The sequence below is a fragment of the Patella vulgata genome, chromosome 1, assembly GCF_932274485.2.
Source record: "Patella vulgata chromosome 1, xgPatVulg1.2, whole genome shotgun sequence".
NCBI lineage: Eukaryota > Metazoa > Mollusca > Gastropoda > Patellidae > Patella > Patella vulgata.
This window is the reverse complement of record NC_065879.2, coordinates 78,008,302-78,022,067: the sequence shown is the minus strand read 5'-3', so window position 1 is coordinate 78,022,067 and position 13,766 is coordinate 78,008,302. Positions and strand designations below refer to the sequence as shown.

The following is a 13,766-nucleotide window of genomic DNA, read 5'->3' as shown; positions in this document are numbered from 1 at the left end:
TAATTTCCCTCCTCTTTCTCACTCTCCCCTTTGTCCCCCCCCCCTCCACACACATGCTCTCCACCTTCCCCCATATGTTAGTCTTAAAATGTCACAAATATCTAATTTGTTAAACTCTCTCTGCCGCTTTCGCCCCCCCCCCCTCATTTTTTGACTATCTCTTTTGTATCTCCCTCTCAATTTCCCCTATTCTTTCTCACTCTCCATTTGTGTCCCCCCTGGTCCCCCCACCCCTTACCCAGACACACCCACACACACATGCTTTCCACCTCCCCCCCATATGTTAGTCCCGAAATGTCATGAAATGGCTAGGTTTGTGTCCTGTGGAGGTTCAAACTGTCACTACCTTTCTCTATTAGATACTTCACAAGTTATAATAAAACATTTAAAAATATATTCTTCTATCTAATTGGTTAAACTCTCTCTCTGCTGTTTTCGCTCCCCATCATATTTTGACTATCTTTTTGTATCTCTCTCTCAATTTCTCTATTCTTTCTCACTCTCCTTTGATCCCCACCTGTCCCCCCTCCCCCCTGTCCCCTCCCCCCCCCACACACTCCCCCTCCCCCCCCATATGTTAGTCCCTAAATGACATGAGATGGCTATAGGTTTGTGTCCTGTGGAGGTTCAACCTGACACTACCTCTCTCTATTCGATACTTCACAAGTTACAATAAAACATTTAAAAATCTATTCTTCTATCTGATTTGATTTATATCCTTTGCCAATTAACAAATATTTTTTTTTATATTATTTTATTACAAGCCTAATATATTATCCAAAAAATCCATCTTCTTTACTATTACTGTTCCTAATTATACCATTTGTAACAATAAAAAAAAAAAAAAAAAAAATCTTCCAACTCAACAAATGATAACAATAAATCAAACAATTTCTGTAAGTGGCCTACAATATTGCAGTGTAGTGCAGTCAAGCCTATCACCCCTACACAATGGACTAAACCATATGTACATTTTACTTCGAGCCAATGTGCAATGTAAAATTACTGCCCGGTTCAGGCAATGTACACGAAATCTTAAATAACATTGAAACAACATTCAGCAACATGGATTTCTTAACGGTAAGCAATTGTTGTTATTTTTTTTATGATATTTGTATAATGTGAATTAAGAACAATGCTATATATATTTGATAAGTAAAACGGCTATTGTAAAAATGAATTTTGTGAAGGTAAAACACTCAGTGAATGAAGGGGTGTGTATGACCTAGAACATCGGCCATGCAACGTTATGCATTGTAACGGTACGAACAATTTGTCCGGTTTTTTTGGTCCGAATTCCACGTTTTTTCGCCGGATTTTTTCACATACTTTATGAGTATTGAATCGGTGTTGTGAATCCTATTGATAAATTGTGTTAATTTTGCGTTAAAAATGTATTTGATGTGGTTGACCTATTAAACACTATGCAAGTATGTGTATCAGTTGATAGTACGCAGTATACATACTCTGCAATTGAACGTGGTATTCACAAGAAGATAAATGTACTATACAAAATAACGCACAGTTTAACCATGGTGTATATGCGAGCACATGTTTATTATTTACCAAATACATTTTCTATGTATTATTTATCTAATTCAGAATCATAAAATATTTTGATATATAATAGCTCTCTTAATATTTAATTTGATTCTTATTTTTTTTTTAAATGAATGATATTATAATAAAAGTTCTATTTTTTTATCCATGGCCATGATATATTAATTGTATTATACAGCAGTTTTTTTTTAAATTAATAGTCCTTTATAGCCCTATTTGAATATGAGGATTTATTAGATATTAAAACAAGCTATAACTAGTTGTAGTAAATAGTCATAAGAATATGTAAAGTATATCTATTATAAATATCATACAGTTTTTGAATAAAATTAAGTTAATAAGCTTAAAATATAACTCAATTTAAATTTTTAATTGCCATATTCAGTCATATATAGTTGATGGACAAATAAGAATACTAATACATGTATGTAAAGTACAAATGCAATATCATGCTTATATAATGGACAATATTAATACATGTATGTAAAGTTCAAATGCAATATCATGCTTATACATGCATATAAAGGACAAAAGAATATTAATACATGTATAATGTAAAGTGCAAATGCAATATCATGCTTATATAAACTTTATTTAACTGTGAATATTGATCTGAAAAGACACCTACGTGCAGACATGGTTTATGGACATAGAATATATAAAGTACATACATACACAATTTCATACAATTTTAAAAACTAAGCTATGTTTAGTTATGGTTCATTGGCATCCAAGTCTGTAAAGAACATATACATGCATAAATCCATGATCAATATTATACAATTTTTAAATGAAATTAAATTGCCATAGTTCTATTTGAATACATGTATGATTATTGAATTTTTGATGAGATCTTAAAAGAAAGCCATATTCAGTCATAGTGCAAGGACATAAGAATATGTAAATCGTACAATTTTTTAACAACATTAAATTGTTATGCACATATGGCTCTAGGTGTATTTGAATATGGTTGTTGAATTTTTAATTAGATCTTAAAAAGAAAGCTATATGCAGGAATAATGCATGGGCATAAAAGTCTGTAATTGCTATATTTATACTTTTAGCTCTACTTAAATTTGATAAATAGAAATTTTAATGAGATTTTCAGAAGAAAACTATATTCAGTCATAGTTAATGGACATGTCACATAAGAACATGTAAAAATGCATATCTACAATATGATACTATTTTAAAATGAAATTCAGTTAATACAGTTATATACATGTCGTTTAATTTGGACGGTTCACGTATTTCACTGACCATAACTAATTAGAAATTACAATACATGTTTAAAAACTGAATACAAATCGCTTTATTTCCGTTAATATTACATTAATAAATGCTTTTAGACCCATTTTCCTCTCTTTTTTAAGTTCCAAATAATAGAGCCATACGTCCTTTAAGTGCATATGCAATATCATACAATTTTAAAATAAAATTAAATTTAGATATATCCTACAAGACAATGCGGAAGTAATTATTAATGGCTGATTCACAAACGACAAAATGATAATAAAAAAAATGTATAGAATTTAATAGAATGGACTAAGCAGCCGTAAACGACTGCCTTTTAATTTGGACAGTTTACATATTTTACCGAACATAACTGATTAAAAATTACAATATATGTTAAAAATTGAATATAAATCACTTTATGAAATAAAATTAAATTTAAAAATATTCTACAGGACAATTCAGAAGCAATTATTAATGGCTGATTCAAAAACGATAAAATGAAATTAAAAAAAAACCGCATAGAATGATAGCTGAAAACAATTGTCGTTTAATTTGGACAGTTCACATATTTTACCTAACATAACTGATTAGAAATTACAATACATGTTTAAAATTAATATCCATATGTCCTTTATCATACAATTTTAAAATAAAATTAAATTTATATAATTATATACCGGTAGCTCTATTTAATTTGGGGGGGGGGGGTGGCCGAATGGTTAGACTTCTATATATTCCTAGATCACATGAACAAATGAAAATTATTTAACTCAATAACACACAGACTTCTATATATTCCTAGATCACATGAACAAATGAAAATTATTTAACTCAATAACACACAGACTTCTATATTCCTAGATCACATGGGGGGGTTGGATGGCTGAACGGTTAGCATGCGCGCGCTGTATCATAAAGTCTGTCATTGAGTCAACTGGTGTGGTTTCGAATCCCCGGTTGTTTGTGACAAGGAGTAGGGTTGCATGTCCAACCTCGTGGGTTTTCTTTGGGTCCTCCGGTTTCCTCCCACTGCTAAAGACTTCTATATATTCCTAGATCACATGAACAAATGAAAATTATTTAACTCAATAACACACAGACTTCTATATTCCTAGATCACATGGGGGGGTTGGATGGCTGAACGGTTAGCATGCGCGCGCTGTATCATAAAGTCTGTCATTGAGTCAACTGGTGTGGTTTCGAATCCCCGGTTGTTTGTGACAAGGAGTAGGGTTGCATGTCCAACCTCGTGGGTTTTCTTTGGGTCCTCCGGTTTCCTCCCACTGCTAAAGACACCTACGCACAAGCGAATTATTGAAATAGAATCAAACCATATGTTAGTCCTGAAATGACCTACATGTAGTCTGTGTCAAATGGATGTTAAACCCCATCTCTCTCTCTCTCTCTATTTAATTTGAATATTGCTCTCTATTTAATTTGAATATTGGTAAAGGAATTTTAAAAACAAAGCTTTAAATATATTCATATAGTGTTAATTGTTATTTGGATCAAATATCAGACACTTTTTATTTAAATAGATAAAACTGAATCAATATACTTTAATAACCATATTTAGATTAGATAAGCAAAATGTTATAATTAGAACTTAAAAGGAAGCTATTTTTAGCTTTATATTATTCGGACATAAAAACATGTTATTGTAGAAATATTGGTTTTAATTTATATAAAAACAAACCGCATCCAGTCTTGTTTGGATTTCAAACAGTCTATATTATGGTCATATACAAATTGATGGATTTTTACAAACCCCCACATTTCTCAAAAACAAAAGTTTAAAACTCTTTATTCATAAATTAGTTGGCTACCCAATGTTTGTAAACAGTAAGTAATGTAGGCTCGTAATTAGGGGGGTCACAGTGTGTGTGTGTGGGGGGGGGGGTGGGGGGGGCAAAGACCACCCCCTCACCCCGCAAAAAATTTCGCCCCCCACCACTTGTGAGAAAATTGTCGACCATAAAAACAATAGATATACATTATCCGTCAATTTTACAGCACCCCTGAGAACACTTCCCACCCCCCTCGTTGCCCTGATCTAGTTGCAGCCCTGAAGTGATGTTATTGACAGATAAACAATGGACAATACTCCATTACCAGAACTTAAACTGTGAGAATATCTAAATTAATACATAGAGAGAGAAATGGGGTTTAACGTCCACTCAACACAAACTAGGTCATTTCGGGACTAACACATGGTTCAATTTTATTTCAATAATTCGCTTGCACGTAGGGATCTTTTAGCAGTGGGGGGAAACCGGAGTACCCAGAGAAAACTCACGAGGTTGGACAGGCGACCCTACTCATTGCCACGTACAACCGGGGATTCGAAACCATGCCAGTTGACTCAATGGAATACCTTATGATACAGCACGCATAATGCTAACCATTCGACCATCCACCCCCCCTAAATTATTATGCATATACAACAATTATTATGATCAACAGTATTGATGACAAATTATTCTGATTTGCAAAGACTTCTTTGATTGGCATTTATTGATTGAACATATTAACACAAGGTACAAGTTTATAGATACACAATTACTGAGTATAATACTAAGTTACGTTTTAAGTTTTAATTGTATTTGATTGTTATTTTTGTTGCATATTCTGTATATATTTGTCTACTATTCACATATCTGTATCATTTGCTTGATAAAGATGAGAGTATCCTCATCGAAAGGTCGCTTAGTATTAAACTCAGTAATTGTACCTTGTGTGGTAAATACTTATTTTTAGTTTAAGGTAAATTTGTATTGAGGGAAGATACACCTGTAATAGTATATGTATGTACAGGTATAGGCTATATAATTCACTCTACTTTTTGAGGTTAGAAGGGTTGCGTGGCTGAACGGTCTAATACATGCTCCTTTAAAGTCAGAGGGGTTGGGTGGCTGAACGGTCTAACACATGCTCCTTTGAGCTTAGAGGGGTTGGGTGGCTGGACGGTCTAATACATGCTCCTTTGAGGTTAGAGGGGTTGGGTGGCTGAACGGACTAATGTATGCTCCTTTGAGATTAGAGGGGTTGGGTGGCTGAACGGTTTAATGCATGCTCCTTTGAGGTTAGAGGGGTTGGGTGGCTGAACGGTCTAATGTATGCTCCTTTGAGACTAGAGGGGTTGGGTGGCTGAACGGCCTAGCGCATGCTCCTTTGAGGTTAGAGGGGTTGGGTGGCTGAACGGTCTAACGTACATTTGTATGCTCTTTTGAGATTAGAGGGTTTTGGGTGGTTGAACAGTCTAACGTACATGTATGCTCCTTTGAGATTAGAGGGTTTTAGGTGGCTGAAAGGTCTAATGCATGCTCCTTTGAGATTAGATCACTAGGTCTGTCATTGAGTCAAACGGTGTGGTGTCGATTCCCAATTTGCATTAAACTCATCAGTTATTAGTCGCAAAATGATCTAGTTGGGGTCAAGTGGACGTTGTGAGTTTTGTCTTAATTCTCAGGTTTCCTTCCATTGCTAAACACCCATACACACAAGTGAATTATTGAAATAAAGTTGAACCATATGTTAGTCCCAAATTGACCTAATTTATATATTAAAGACATTGCTCATAATTTGAGAGATTTTAAATCACTGGCAAACTACTGCATGATTGTACAGGTATAATAATCTTGTGAAAATTGAATCTCTAAAACAGGTGACAATAAACTGTACCTTGTTAATCCTTAATGAGGTATTATTACTCTCACTAGGGCTAGATTAAGATTTTGTAGTTCACCCCCGGGCTACAGGTATTGTCAACCCCATAGAAAGACAAAGTATCTTATCTAGGAAATGTTTACAACAAATATATTAACACAAGGTACAGTTTTATGGATACTCTCAAATAGGTTTAGTTGTAAATGACCACCAATCAAAGGTGTTAATACATGTAGACATTTTGATCGTTATGGTTGATGTATATTCTGTATATTCACGTTTTTCTGGCTTTAAATCATTATGTACATGCAATCTGATTAAAACACAGATCCTATTTTGTTTCGTTTTTTTTTTTTTAGTTCAAAATTTCGTTTTACTTGTTTTTACTACACTAGGATCTGGAAGAGTAGCTTTATAACCAGTGTTCTGGATGATGCGAGGGATTAGCCAATGAAACGATTTGTTACGGCGAGCTTTAGGCGTGTTTTGCACAGAACAGTGGGTAACCCACTAGAAACATCAACGCTGATTGGTTAATCAAATGTCTGTTGTCATAGGGTCAATTGCCGCTTGTATAACCACGGAATCAGCCTTCCATTACAACCGGTCAGATCTTCATGTAGTAGAGACCATCGAAAGTATAAAAAAACGAAACAAAGTATACAGGAATGTGGGTCAGAGTAGAAATATTGTTTGAACCATCTGTGCACCGGTCTTATTATTACCGGTATGCAATTCTTTTATGTATGTGGGGTAGGTTTTATACGACATAATTATAGAGTATTTCAATAAACTTATAAAGATTTAAATTTTCCTGGTATTATACTACATGTAGCTGTTTTGAAATACTAACTGTTAAGGGTTCTATTTACAGCCCTTGTGAATGTCTAGGCTCTCTGTCCTGCAACTTTCCGACATGGTTTCCCCTGTCATTGGTGCTGGACAGAGGGCCTGACAAGAACAGCTGTCTAATCGATTGGATTTGACGTAAAACTGAGGTCCTGTGTACACATTGGCCTGCACATAAAAGATCCCTTGGCAGTTGGAATTTAATATAAGACTAGGCAGTAGCATCGCAAAATGTCCCTCAAAGCACACTGTATGATGTATGCCCGTCTTCATTAGCCCAGTCGGAGCAGAACAGCAGGACGTTAAACATCATTTCATTTCATTTCTGTCCTGCACCACAAACAACTTTCTCGGCCACTACCGGGATTAAACCAGAGACCTCCAGGTTAGTGAGCCAGGGTCTTACTCACTGAGCCACCATGACTCTCTAGCAGTATGTGGGGGGGAGGGGGGAGCTGGGAGCTGGGATGCTTGTATGGAGGTTTGATGGTACATGGTGTTTATTCACACTATATGTATAATTTATTTGCATTATTTTCAGGTAGAATTATGGAGTTTCGTCTACCAAGTTTAATCTTTATCATATTTACAAGTTTTTACTGTTTCAATAACCGGAGCGACATCGTTCCGGAGGTCGACGCGGCTGTGGGGCTGACCATGGCCTGTCGCCATAACAACAGTAAACCGCATCATACCTCAAGACATGTAATATACTCAGGTAAGTTTAACACTAATTGTTACCATGGCTACTGACATATCACATGATCAAAACATACAAAATGGTCGCCTTGAGACGATCTGTTCATTCTTCTCCCTTTAACTTCATTGTTGCTGAAATGAAGGCTTACAAACTTTTTATTGCCAAATATTACACCATTTCCCCACAGTAAAGGTATACATGTACCTTTCATATGACACAATTTAAAGCCTCGGATAGTCGTTTGAGTGATTGTTAATTCCTTGAAAACTACAATATTGTGAAAGCTAAATCTATAAAAATTGCTGAGCATTATTTACAAATATATAGTGAATTGAAAATTGATCAGTATCAGAAGATGAGGTAAACAAGCCATAACCACCTACAATGTATACATACTAAACTTAGGCTGTCTGTCTACAGTTAGCTCCGCTTGAGAACAGACACTAAGCTAGTTGACAGACATGTTAAGTCCTCAATTGACAATTTTAGTCAAAAAAACTAAGTGTACTTCAAGAATTTGGTTGAATATTTATTATGCTTCCATTTAATAAAACTGAAAAAGTTTATTTAGTATTTGTGAAACGGAGAAGCAGAGCATTATAAATCAGTAAACTAATTTTTGGATATGGCGGCCATTTAGGGCAGAGATCTATTCTCGAGGAATGACGTAGATGGATCTCTGTGTAGAGAGTAAAAAATATATTGGAATCGGCGACTTTAATTACTTTAATTGATAGCACATCCTTTCAGCTAATGAAAATCATTGTGCATGACTACAAATACAAGTACTGACATCAGGGATGCTGACATAAGTCATACCAAAAATAAACTATTTGAAGAGCCCCGTGGAAGAACGATCTAAGTCACTTTTTCAACGAACCCCAGTTAATGGCACCATCTGGTAGCAAATTGTATAAGCTTTCTGTGGAACAATCTATTTTAGGTAAAAACGATCGGAGTCACATCAACCAAGGCCCTTCTGAAATGGCCTCCCAGACAAATACAAGTTCGTCGTACCCTTTATTTAACCTTAATTTGCCCGAAAAGATGAAGTCAGTTGTACTGGTAATTAAATATCATTTTGAAGTTGCAATTCAACCTACTCTTTGTTCTGATCGCATCAAACATTCTCGTCCAAAAGTCTGTTTTGCCTTTTATGCGAAAAGACAAAAATGTGACTTAGATCGTTCTTCCCCTGCACTCTTCATTTCAAAAAGACAGAAATTTTGGGTTTTTAACCGGTGTTGTATCACTGAGTCAGTATGAAAGAAAATCACAAGACATTCAGACCTTTCAGAGAAACAGAAAAGCATAATTATACTTTCAGTTTATTTCTTACATCACTGAATAATAATCATAGAGGTTAGAATACAAACATCTGATATACATCAGTTTTCTCTTGTGCAAATACAGTGTATGTACAACATACATCAATATTCTCCTGTGCAATATGTACAATATACATCAATATTACCCTGTGCTATATATATTATACATCAATATTCTACCATGTAATAAATACAATAGATCACAGTAAAGGCAACATTTGATGATCAATATACATGGGTCTAATGTGTAATATAACCCATAACCCACAGTCTACATGTATATACATGGGTTAACTGTATTCCACATTACCCCAAGTCAATATACAAACAAGCCCATGCCTTATTATTCACAATATTATAAAATATATTAAAAAGGCCAAAATGTTTTAATATAAGGCTTCATATACATGTACATGTTCTCTTAACATCAAGTATGAATATATACATGTATAGAGAGAGAAATAGGGTTTAACGTCCACTCGACACAAACTAGGTCATTTTGGGACTAACATATGGTTTAATTTTATTTCAATAATAAGCTTACACATAGGGGTCTTTAGCAGTGGGAGGAAACCGGAGGACCCGGAGAAAACCCACGGGGTTGGACAGGCGACCCTACTCCTTGTCACGTACAACCGGGGATTAATGTATGAATATACATGTATATCAATGGATGTTTCAATGATATATTTTATCTGTCAGGGTGAGTGTTTGATGTGAAAGGGTGAATGTTTAATACTTATACATATAGGTATTATTAACTTGAATAGGTTCTGAAACATTGTTTTTAATTGATGTGCTGGTTGAGAAAGTTTATGAGGACTTTCTGGCATGGTTTCCTCTTGTCCTTTGTGTAGGAAGGAGGGACCTGTCAAGCGACAACGTATAGTCGTTTGGTTGTGACGAAAAACCGAGGTCCTGTGTACATATTGGTGTGCCTATAAAAGAACCCTTGATGGAATTTGAAATAAGAGTAGGTCGTAGCGTTGCTGTCTGGGCAAAATTGCTCTCATTAGCCCAGTCAGAGCAAAAAAGTAGGGAGAGAGAGAAATAGGGTTTAACGTCCACTCGACACAAACTAGGTAATTTTGGGACCAACACATGGTTCAATTTTATTTCCATAATTCGCTTGCGCGTAGGGGTCTTTAGCAGTGGGAGGAAACCGGAGGACCTTAAGAAAACCCACAGGGTTCGACATGCGACCCTACTCCTTGTCACATACAACCGGGAATCGAAACCACGCCAGTTGACTCAATGACAGAATTTATGATCAGAAAAGTAGGATGTTAAACCCTATTTCATTTCATTTCTGTCCTGCACCACAAACAAGTTAGTGGGCCAGGGTCTAGGGCTCAGACCCCATTTAATTTCATTTCTCTGATCGGACATGTACATTCATGTTTCAGTTCAAAAAACGTTTATTTATAAATTTAAATTCTGTATTCAAATACCTTTGAATTAGTATGTGAAAATTATGACATTTAAATCATAAAAAATGGTCGAAATATTTAGATTTTCTGAAAAAAAAGTGATCGAATATTACTGATGTAAACATAGCAACTAAAAACAGCAAATTTCATAAATTTTTGATAAGTTGCCACATTTAGCATTAAAATATGGACTTGTTGGTAGCTGCAACTGCATACTTGATTTTAGTGTACTTTTATTGCATTTTAAAAGTCTATAACTTATTAATTACATGACCGTTTATTTTATCCTGATAAATGGGTGAAACTATAGAAAGGATTGTTAGATAAATGAATATTATGGGGATATAAATATCAAAATGTTCAGAGATTTTTTGTTCTGTGTGGCACAACCCTACCTTTGAGCGTTGGAGAAAAAATAATACGGTCATTTTTTGGATAGAAAGTCAAAAATTTGGGAACTAAATTATGATTTAGAAAGAGAAATTGTGATTCCATTGAAAATAAATATTTAGAAACTCAAAAGATATGTTTCATGCCGTTTCTACATGTAACTAATACTATGACGTACAACGTACATTCCTGTTTACCTAATTTTGTTATATGTTCATTTATGTATTTTAATTTAGTACATGTACACGTATGTGTACATATTTTAATGTTTAGCTAATTTATTTTGTGAGCTAATTTTCAAAAGACCACTAATATTTGTGTTTCATTTATTTATTTTGTGAGCTACTTGTCAATATAACTGTCATTTTCGAGTCTCATTTATTTATTTGGTGAGCTAATTGAAATATTTTGTGAGTAAATTCTCATTTTCAGTATATAACTGTAATTTTCAAGTTTCATTTATTTATTTTGTGAGCTAATTTTCAATATAACTGTAATTTTCGAGTCTCATTTATTTATTTTGTGAGCTAATAAAAAAATATTTTGTGAGCTAATTTTCAATATAAAGTACATGTGGGCATATGGAGGAAGATGCACTCTGTAACTCTTAATAATAATAATAATATTGTCTTATTTAGTTCAATCTGGTTAAAACAAAAATCATGAAAGACTGGATACACTATTATTGTAATGGACAGAACAAAACCTCTCAATATAGGCTGGACACGCATGCAGATTATAACTGTCCGTGCAATGACTTCTGCCTGTTGAATATTTTTGCTGCGAGACCGCTTTCATATTGATTTTTTTGAGATAAAAGATAATTTTTTTGTCTGGGTTGTGATGAATTAAGAGGAGTGCAGGCTCGACACTGGAAGTAAAATCAATATTGTATGTACAGTGAGCAGACGGTCAGTTGGCCGTTCTGACTTGCTTCTTCCCCCGTGTTTTAATTGATTGGTGAGAGTAAAATACATGAGCTGGTTATAAAAAGATGTGGACGCTGCTCTTGAAGACTTGACCAGCAAATGAAATTAAAATGAAAATGAAATAGGGTTAAACGGTCAGTTAGCCGTTCTGACTTGCTTCCCTATGAGAGTAAAAACAACTACTATATGCATTTGGGCGCTGCTATCAAAGGCTTTAGTAGCAAATGAAATCAAAATTAACGTCCACTCGACACAAACTAGGTCATTTCAGGACTAACACATGGTTCAATTTTATTTCAATCATCTACTTGCGCGTCTTTAGCAGTGGGAGGAAACCAGAGGACCCGGAGAAAACCCATGAGGTTGGACAGACGACCCTACTCCTTGTCACGTACAACCGGGGAATCGAAACCCCGCCAGCTGACTCAATGACAGACCGTATGATACAGCACGCGCATGCTAACCATTCGGCCATCCAACCCCCCAATTTTGTCTGGACAGCAACATTTCCGACAAGAGTATAAATTCCTGAAGAACTTCCATTGGGATCAAATCTGGGACCTCTTAGTCTGTGAGTTCACGTTAAATATATACCAGCTACATCTAATTAGAGGAAGGTTGGGAAGGGGGGGTGGCAGTTGTCTCAATCAGAATGGTCCAGGTTTTAATCTGGATATTTCATATCCTGTTGGTAAGGAAAGTCTTGGCTAATCGTTCAGGTGTGACCGAAACTTGGCTATTGGAATTTGATAAGGAATGGGTAGAAATGCTGCTATCCAGGCAAAATTGCACACATGACCAAAAAAAGATTACTATAAATGGATGCTAGTCGCAAAATGACAGAAGTTTGGGGTTGACAAGACATTATATTCCGTTTATTTCCACAACTAAATTTGTTCATTCTCAGTAACCTGGACAACCCGGTCTAAATATAAAAGATTAACCAGTGTAGATGTAGGTTGCAATCAATTAGATGGAAGGATTTGGATGAATGACCACATGCATTTAATTTAATTACAATATAGCTCAAAAACATCTAAAGAATGCACATCCCTTCAGTGGGATGATACAGTTGGGGGGGCCCTAGGGGATCAGTCAACACACAATAAATAATGGAAGTTATATTTGGGTCCAGATATGCACCACAATTGCAACACAGATTTTTCAACAAAATTTGGAGGAGTAAACCACAATCCGCCTAACCAAATATACATGTATTATCATGCACATCCTTTTAATCAATATTTCACTGGATAAACTTGATTACTATTAGAGAAATATATTTGAAGGTAACAAAAGACTGGACAATTGAAGAAATAAAATGAACTAAAGGATTTAAGCGCCCTTCTTTTATCTACTAATTATAAATTTTATTGTTTTGAATCACCTGGATAATCTTATCTTGATTAATATCAGAGAAATATATTTAAAGATAAAAGACTGGACAATTTAATAAATAAAATGATGGACTGAAACAATGAATGCACACTCCCATTTAGTGACTAATTATAAATTTTATTGTTCTTAATCATCTGGATAAGCTTATCTACACAGACAATAAAGAGATAGATTCGAAGATAGAAGACTGGACGATGTAATCAATAAATGTGCACCAGAAGAGTTGAGATGGTTAACGAGTTACTGTTAATTAATTTACGATGTATAAAATACTTGCTTG

General features: G+C 34.9%; 1 protein-coding gene across 1 annotated transcript in view; it reads left to right on the top strand.

Annotated features, from left to right (window-relative positions):
* Positions 1-982: 982 nt before the first annotated feature.
* LOC126810776 (uncharacterized) overlaps positions 983-13,766 on the top strand; it is an 82,041-nt gene continuing 69,257 nt past the window's right edge. The window contains exons 1-2 of the mRNA XM_050536036.2: positions 983-1,080; positions 7,853-8,029. The gene's annotated coding sequence lies outside the window, so the exon portion shown is untranslated. The remainder of the gene's footprint in view (positions 1,081-7,852; positions 8,030-13,766) is intronic.